Source organism: Macrobrachium nipponense, chromosome 14 (assembly GCF_015104395.2).
Source record: "Macrobrachium nipponense isolate FS-2020 chromosome 14, ASM1510439v2, whole genome shotgun sequence".
Lineage (NCBI taxonomy): Eukaryota > Metazoa > Arthropoda > Malacostraca > Decapoda > Palaemonidae > Macrobrachium > Macrobrachium nipponense.
The window spans coordinates 26,212,321-26,221,970 of record NC_087207.1 but is presented as its reverse complement, the minus strand read 5'-3'; the positions used below and the strand labels follow the sequence as shown (position 1 = coordinate 26,221,970).

The following is a 9,650-nucleotide window of genomic DNA, read 5'->3' as shown; positions in this document are numbered from 1 at the left end:
TATTCAGAAGATAAACCCTACTCATATGGAACAAGCCCACCCAAAGGGGCCACTGACACGAAATTCAAGCTTCCAGAGAAGGATACATGCTACGGGCTGATGCTCTATGAGCAAGAGCCCGTGCTGGCACGAAGCCAGCTTAATCTTCAACAACAGCATCCAAAGAATCTCTTGTTCATTGGAAAGACGTAGAAGGAGGTAAAAGGAAATACGGAAAGAAGAGATCAGGAAACAGAAAAGAAAAAGAAACTGGCAAATAAATAAATAAGGCCATAAAAATTTAGTAAATAAAAAAAAATATAATGCGAATTGTTTTGGCGTAGTAAATCTTCAAGGAGACTGTTTCGCATTAGAGGAATGCGCATACTTACGTATATTGAATTTTTAAAATCTAAATGAAAAGTAAAACAAAAAGTAATGAGAGCAAAAGGCCGCTACTGTTTACCACTTGTGGCATTCGTTAACACAACTTCCTGAAGTTCTCGTGCGCTAAGCAAATCGCCACTTTCAAATCAAGTTTTTTTTTTTGCGAAACTCGACTCCGCGTCGTTGCTCCCTCTCCCCGAGACAGTGCCTTCGTCCAGCGCTTGACTGGACTGACTACTGACTCAGTGATGCCAACCCCTCTAACCCTACGCCCCCTACAGGAGACGAGAAATTACCCTACATAACTGAAAGTGACCCAACGTTCTGCGGCTATGATAATAAATAAATCTTTGGATTATGTTTATATGCAATATAAACATATAAACACTTGAAAATATTGCTGTCATGTCTAAGATTTGGCCCAGATTACCCTACGCGTAGGGCAATTACCCCGCAGTTGGCAACAATATACTGACTGCCTCTGTTCTTGAGACTATGGGAGAATCTGCGCCTGTTCTTTGAGGGCTGTTTATTGAATGATCGGATCTTCGCGATGCGCACCAATAAGGCGGCAGATGACGCGTGAGTTTTTTTTTTTTTTTTTTTTTTTTTGCCTGTCGTAAAAATAATTTAATTTCATATCTTTTGGGGAGCTTTTAATCTTCCACAGAATGACAAAGCCAAACGTCTAATATGGTGGATAATACGGAATCTTATTACAAAAAATTACATGATAAACGTGTAAGGAAATTTAATAATTTGAAATTGTCATAACTGTAATTGAGAAAGGTTCTTTGCTCTGAGCGCGCAATGAATGGAAAAGAATCTTCTTAATTTGTGTGAGCGAATTGGTATCGTCCTCAACGAAGAGAATTAGTACTAGGTAACTGAGAGGGACAATAACAACCATTCGACCCTACGGAGGCAGCAAAGTTATCGTTCATAAATTCAGTTGCAGCTCGATGTCGAGTTTTTGACGCTAATCAAATGCGGTCCAAGTCCTGCGCAGAAAGAGCATGTAGTATTTAATCTTGAAAGTGCTTCAGCAAGGGATAGATACTCCCTGGCCAAAAATCTTTCTTGACTTTCAACTGTTATGGCTACATCTAATAATAAATGCTTCCATCTTCAAAAACTTTAATTATTTAGAAAAAAAACTGACGAAATCTGCCGTGACATTCAGCATAAGGTATATAGGTCGTATGGTCCCTTTTGTGACAGTGTCGAGAGTGTGTTTCTTCAATTACTTGAGGTAGCCGCACTGATGGTGAATTTTTTTACTATCTTTTTGTTTCAGTAAGGTACCAAGTCTGTCCTTTTCGCCGTGCATCCTGAATGGTGAGAGGGACAGGCTTGATACTTTGCTGAAACAAAATGACCGTGGGAAAATCTCCATCAGTGTGGTTACCTCAATTAATTAAAGAAATACGTACTCGACACTTTTCCAAAAGAATTTTTTTTGTCTATTTTCCTATAACTTACGGACTTAGACCTATACTAATGAACCTGAAGTGATATTCGATGGAGCCATTCATTCATTCATTCATCAGGAGGTTCGACGAAATGGAAAATTGTTCACTACGCCTGACCTCCATGGAATGAATAGACAGGTTTAAAAAGGTTAAAGGTTAGGTGGACAACCACGTTCATCCAGTTCCAGGGGCTCTTCTTCCAGCGGCCTTGCCTGGAATTTGCTGACGGTGAATATACTGAGAGCCAAAAAGACATATCTCTCACGCCATCTTCTTGAGTATTATCTTGGATAGAAAATAACGCCTACAGGTTAACTAATGACTTGTTGAGAGTCAATCGGTGATTTATACGATGATCCAGGATTAAAAAAAAAAAACACTTGTTTTTAACCTGTTTGTTATTAATTGAGCTGGCCTTATGCCAGCAAGGGCTCTTGCTCATAGAGCAGCCCGTAACTGTGTGGGTGCATAGTACAGGTAACAATTTTGTCAGACTTATCTTGCAAATGACTACAATCAACCAGAGAATGCATTTGCTTCTCGTCAAAGTTTGTTTTCGACTTGTGAATCCTATAATTAATATAAATCTGAAGAAATGATTACCTGTCAGGATGCGTCCAAACTACAGTAAAAACATGTCTGCAACACACATCGGGTACCTTATCTCCTACATGTAACAAACAGGTTGACAGGAAGTCAGCGACCGTAAGGAATATAAAATGTAGGTCAAAGGACAAGCGCTGGGGCCTAAGAGGTCGTTTAGGGCTGAAAGGCTTGAAAGGTTTAACAGGAGAAAAACCTTTCAGCTCCACTACGAAACAATTTAGGAGAGGGTGAAATGTGAAATGGAAGAAAAAGAATGCGAACGGCGGTACAGTAAAAGGAATAAACGAGGTTGCAGCTATGGGCCGAAGGGGCGCTGTAAAGAACCTTGGGTAATGCCCACAGTGCATCGTGCAAGGTGCACTGACCTCACTACTCTCTTACAGGGGTGATAATCGTATGAAGCACCGTTTCAGACTATCTACAAGTCGTCAGCTTGTACTCAACGACATAAGTTACCGAAGTGTGTTTATGAAATGTTCCACTTCATGAGGCCGAACCCTTTTGCTAAAGCAAGGAAATGCCACCATGACTTTCTATTGTTTCCGCAGCCTCTGTTCAGCGTAGAATAATATCACTTCATTAAACGTCAAGAGAGTGGTCCCTCCTCTAAGGTCGGAAAGACTTTGGTAAGGAGTCCACTCATCACGGGGTAGTTAATGTTAAAGATACCCTTGATTGTACCCCAAGATCGTATACATTTGCATGATTACTTCCTTGTCAGATACGTCTTACATTATCGATTTCATAAACTAGAGTGATTTATATTTTTTTTATTCTGAACGAAACAGACTGAGAAGTGATATTATGAAAAGAAGTTCTTGGTAAGAGAACTTCGAAATCCAGCTGGAATCTTAGACAGACTCAGTAGGAAGTTTAAATACTATAAAAAACTCACACATACCATATATATATTATATATATTATATATATATATATATGATATATGGTAATAATTTATTTAAATTTATTTATGTAAAAACAAAGTCCATGAAGGAGAGTGAAACGATAGAGTACCACTGCGAGACCTTTCGACTTGACTAAGTAAAGGACGAGACATCAAAAGGCCTCACAGTAGTACCCTATTGTTTCACTTTCTTTTATAGATTTTGTCGTGATGCATATATATATATATATATATATATATATATATATATATATATATATATATATGATATGTGTGTGTGTGTGTGAATACATATATCAAAATTCCTGTAAAATACAGAAACCAACTTTTAAAAAATGACAAAACGTGGAATGAGATTCGTGTTACACCCTATTAACTCAAGCAACAAATTAATCGATTTCCTACAAGACTTTGCTTACGAAAGTCTCGGGTGAACCCGTCGCGTCGTCTCGCTGAATTCTTCAATAAGGAAAACACGCGCGCTGATCCACATAAAAGAAAAAAAAAAATCAACTGAAATACGCGGGAAACCCACAAACCGATACTAGGCAAGGTACCGGAAATATTCTCATCCCCTTTGCATCTTCTTTCAAACTATCTAATGGTTTCGAAAGAACTGCCTGGTTAAGATGACTGACGCCATAGCAATGTTGTTAAGATCTGATGGTACAATTCCACGAGTTGTTATAAGAAGTATTTATAGATTCACAAAAGAAAACGAAGTAGGCAATGACTTGAATTTTCTAGATGTTTTATGACAGACTGAAATTCACGGTATTCAGCGTCTTTATCATTTATTGTAATTGTGTCGTCACTTACTACTATGTTCGCTCAGTCATCCATAAAGCGGACCGTAATTATATAATGATTACATTTTACAATCGTCCATAAAGGCAGACCATAATTATATGATGATTATATTTGACACCCATCCTCAATAACTTCATCCTCTGAGTAACTGCTATTTTTGAACAGATATATCCTTCAGTTCTTAACGCTATCTGCAATATATTGATGAAAAGTTAAGTGTATCTCAGTTTAACCAGACCACTAAGCTGATTAACAGCTCTCATAGGGCTGGCCCGAAGGATTAGATTTTTTTTATGTGGCTAGGAACCAATTGGTTACTTATCAACGGGACCTACAGCTTATTGTGAGATCCGAACCACATTATATCGAGAAATAAATTCCTCTGGTTCCGCATTGACAGTAGCAAGGGGGCGAACTCGGGCTACCAGATTGGTAAGCGAATACGCAACCCACTTGTCGAAAGAGTAACTAATATATAATGCTGAATGAGTCTTTTCAGTATTACGGTTAAGTATTTTTCATGGCAATGTCCATTAAGGAGGGTAAACTTTATTTTTTCCTCATTAAATTACAAATTCTGAAAGTGACCTTATGATAACCGCCAAGAAACAAAAAAGATTTCAGTGTCAATGGTAGTTGCGACGCCAGGTAGTAATCCTAATTCGATAGTCACCCGATCAGTTGAAACCATCTAGATGAGTGAATCGGGGAAATAAGAGAAAATAAGAGAGAAGTGAATAGAAGGCGAGACAAGAGATACTTCTGACGAGTTATCTTAAACCAATTACAATTTACAGCTATGTCGAGTTGGTTCAAAAAAAGAAGAAGAAGAAGAAGAGAGAGAGAGATTCATTAAACCCAAACACAATGCATTAGCATTATCTGTTGCAATCTCATTTTAAAATAAAAACAATGATATCTAAAAAAGAAGAAGAAGAAGACAGTCTGTTTCTTCGTTGCTCGAAACTGGTTTTGATACAATGTGTAATAAACGGTCGTTCGCGGACATGAAAATGAACCATGATGCTATGATTTAAGACAGAATTTGCGTATGTCAATAAAGCCTTCACGTGCAGAAATACTGTCTTATAACATATAAAGGTTAATTTCGTGGGTATTTGGAACGCGGTTCGTAAGATTGTGTTGCATGTTTGGATACTGTAAGTCTATTAAAGATAATATAATACAGCCTGGCAGAAAACAAAGTAGGAGCGTCTTATTCGCGTTTGTGAAAAAAATTAAGTATAAAGAACTGAGGCTGCGCGAACTAGCACACACACACACACACATGAAAAAAAAAAAAAAATCCGTCAGTATGCCCACATCCAGAACGTCGTAGGACCAGAATGTCATTGAGCCTACAAAGCTCGCGAGGCACAAGGAAGTTAAAAGCAGATACTGGAGCAGGACGAATCTCTCCCTCCCCCCCCCCCTCCCCCCACCCCCCCCCCCACCCCCCACCAACAAGAGAATCCTATCCAGCGATAGAGTACAAGCGTCAAGGACCTACGATCAGTAGTTTACTGACGGCCTTTGCCTGTGTTTCGCCCAAAGCTCAACGTCACTGCGTGATTGGACTAGACTTCTTCGTGGGATTGTAAAACCAAGAGGAGGAAGATTATACATATTTTACAAGCTTATCTGCTTTGGAATCTACATATATATATATTTTCCCAATGGAGCGCATAAGCTGAGGGATACGTGAGAGGCACGCACTTTCGTGACTTAGCACCCACGTGCTGATGAACTTTCGTGACTTCAGATATCCTTATTATACGCCTTTTCGTGACCTAAGACACAGACACGTAAATTTTCGTGAACTAGGACGCACCTACTTATAATTATGCTTTCGCGACCTAGGACGCGCATACTTATACATTTTCGTGACTAGGACACATGCATACTTTTCCCTACCTAGGGCAGATGTACAATTTCCTGACCTAGGACATATACACTTATAAACTTTCGTAACCTAGGACACATACTCTTTGTTGGCCTGAGACACATGTTATCGTTCACTTTCGTGATCTGGGACACAAATACATGCAACCTTCGACATCGACGTTATAACATATGAGCATCCATATCTATTTCGTGACATAGACCAGACACACATAACCCAAACACGTCTTGACCTCAAGACATGCATACATTCCCAATCTCAGCTAAAAATCAAACCCTCAGGTAAAAAATACATAACCCGCAGATGTAATTCACGGATATATAACTCATTCACTCGATGTATGCTTACGTAATGATTCTATCGAACCGCGTGAAGGAGTCGGCAGCAGGTAGTACTAGTAGTACTACGATGCTACTCTGTATGGCCAGCCACGCTGCAACGTGTAAGAGACTCAGAGTTGGACACAGAGTTTAGTACCAGGTGAGACTGCAGTGTGTGGGGGACACTTCCTTTCGTTCAGCCGCTGCTTAAATGATTTCAGTTCGGCTCTCGGCTGCCATACTCCTCCCCCTCCCTCTCTTCGGCGTTTTGTGAAACGAGTATCACATCACAGATTACGGTAAGTTCTCGTTTATTATTTAATTACTTTTTTTACATTTTCGCATTCACAGTCTGCAATCTTGTAGGTCGTTACAGGTGATTTTCACGACTCGTTAAATTTATTTGTCATCGGCGATCAGTAAAATAATGAATCTTGACGAAGTGATAGGGAGATTCGCAGCAGGTTTTCATATTTCGATCAAATTTTTGTTTTGAATTAACGGTCTATAAGACTGGGGGAAATTCAAGTTTGTTTTCATGTTTTGTTTAAGTGAATTTTTCATCAACAATTAGCAAAATAGAATTGTGAAATATTGCGGTTGATTTTTGCATTCTATTTATAAGTTTTATTTTGAGTTAACGATGATAAAACTGGAAAATGATATGGTTGATTTTCACGTCAGTGCAGCTTGGAAATATTACCCTTTTTCTGCAATTTAATAAAAATTTATCTTTAATCAACGACCTGCAAAACTGTGATATGTTCCACTTAATTTGTAGAATTTTTTGAAAAATCAATTTTTGTCAATGTTCCCTGTCACATAGAAATAAAAAATTGAAGTTTTTTTATGTATTTTGGTCAAATTTATTCTCCAAGTTTTTCATCCTATAGAGCTGAGTTACATTTTAAATCCAGTCGTTCGGTTGTATTGATAAAACTAGATTTTTCGAGTGTTTTATCATCTGTCTGTAAAACTGTAACCACAAATTAAATTTGCCTGCTTTCTTGGCAAAATTCATTTTTTTATGTTTTTCATTAATATTCTATAAAACTGGAAACAAAAAGTCACAATAAACTTGACAAATTTTTTTTCGGAGTTTTTCGTCGATCATCGGTACAAACTCAAAATTATATAGTTGGAGTTTATGATATTTATAAAAATTTCCCAAGTTTTTTCATTAATATCTTATAAAACTGGAAAAAAAGTCACAATAATCTAGACAATTTTTTTCGGAGTTTTTTTGTCGATCATCGGTACAAACAAAAATATGGTAGGAGTTTATAGTATTTAAAAAAAAAATTCCCAAATTTTTCATTAATGTTTTAACCGTAAAATATCACCTTTTTAATTCATCGTGATAATAATTCCCCATTCTTTATTTCTTGCGATTTTATTATGTATTGAAAATAAGGTGATAATGAGACGGTCTGTATTTATTTTTAATTTTAATATCCACAAAATACTTCGAATAATAATTCTATAAAAAAAAAATTTTTTGAACTACGTAAGTGAATTAATGAAAAAGATGAAGTCTATCAAACAGGAGAAAAAAACTCATAAAATGGCTTGAAAAGAGAGAGAGAGAGAGAGAGAGAGAGAGAGAGAGAGAGAGAGAGAGAGAGAGAGAGAGAGAGAGAGAGAGAGAGATTGTGTTTTTCATGTCACCCTTATGCCTCAAGTCCTCACGGAGCGTGGATACCGTAATTATAGTTATCGTAATTGCAGTTGTTATCGTAATCTTTATTAAACATAAACTATTCTAGGACGGTAGGCGCATAATGGAGAGCCCGCCTAAAATATCACCACCGGAAGTCTGTTTCTACATGTATGGGGATGAGGCCTTCTCGAAATAAGTACGAGAGAGAGAGAGAGAGAGATACCATTTTCTTATGTACGTATATATATATATATATATATATATATATATATATATATATATATATATATATATATATATATATATATATGTGTGTGTGTGTGTGTATATATGTATATATAGTGTATATATATAGTAGTATATATGTATGTATATATATATATATATATATATACACACACACACACACACACATATATATATATATTATATATTATATATATCATATATATATATATATATATCTAATATATATATATATAATTATACATACATATATAGGCCTAGGCCTAGGCCTATATGTGTGTGCATGTGTACTGACCACGCTCCTAGACTCATGCATCTTCGAACTGTGCTGAATAAACTAACATGCATATCACTTCTCTCTGCGTTGTAACCATCCATTAGCCTTCGTCTCTTCTTGAGGTGTCATGTAATGCTTCTCGCAGACCGGTCTCAAAGGCGAGAGACGTGAAGGAAGAACCCGAAAAAAGAAAGGGAGTTGGAGCGAGTGCTTTAAGAGGAGCATTACTCTTAAAACGGGCGGTGAGTGATTAGTCGACTTTACAGTAGCACCTCTGTTTATAGAGGCTGGGATATCTTCACCTTCATTTTCTTCATTTGACACGGAATTTGGGCGGTACTTTCTACCGTACCGGTAGGACAGACGCAAAAAACTAGGGCCTGGCAGAACGAGAACCTGTCGTGTAGAGGTTGGGGGGGTGGGGGCGGGAAATGGCACCCATACTGAGATGTCAAAACCGCGTTGAAATAGATTGGTCAGCGCTAAGTGGTCAAAGTGGAGAAGCAATAATAATAGTAATAATAATAAACGTACTTTATATATAAAAACAATGTGCATTCACATATTTTGTGTAAAAACCACATAGTCTACTCTACTCTAGTTCAGCCTAGGGTCAGCATCTCACAACACGAATCCCATTTGAAACGAGCAGAATGAAGACTTTGGTCATAGCTACGAGTCAGTAGAAAACATCCCTCCAGCTGAGACTTGTATCAAGCCTCTCTTATATTACCGTTTTCGGACGGTACGGGGAGGCAGTAATAATAATAATGATGATAATACACCGTAAGGGCTTCAGATTTCTGGTGATAAAGAAATGTACAGGAATATATACTAGATGCTTATTGTCTTAAAGTAAGAACCAAAGAGACAGTATAAATCTCTAGACTATAACAACAACAACAACAACAACAATAATAATCACAGGAGCAGCCCAAATACAATAGTACTACAATAATTTTTGTAGTAATGTCACTGACATAGATAACAGTGACCACAACTTTCGTAAAAAAAAAAAAAAAAAAAAAAAAAAAAAAAGCACGAAGAGAGGCAGCGAAGTTTAAGTTAAAAATTTGCCATTGAAGA

The 9,650-nt window shown here is 37.3% G+C and overlaps 1 protein-coding gene across 1 annotated transcript in view; it reads left to right on the top strand.

The window, feature by feature from the left end:
* The first annotated feature begins 5,695 nt into the window (after positions 1 to 5,695).
* Positions 5,696 to 9,650, top strand: part of LOC135226423 (thioester-containing protein 1 allele S1-like) — a 91,616-nt gene continuing 87,661 nt past the window's right edge. The window contains exon 1 of the mRNA XM_064265961.1: positions 5,696 to 6,680. The gene's annotated coding sequence lies outside the window, so the exon portion shown is untranslated. The remainder of the gene's footprint in view (positions 6,681 to 9,650) is intronic.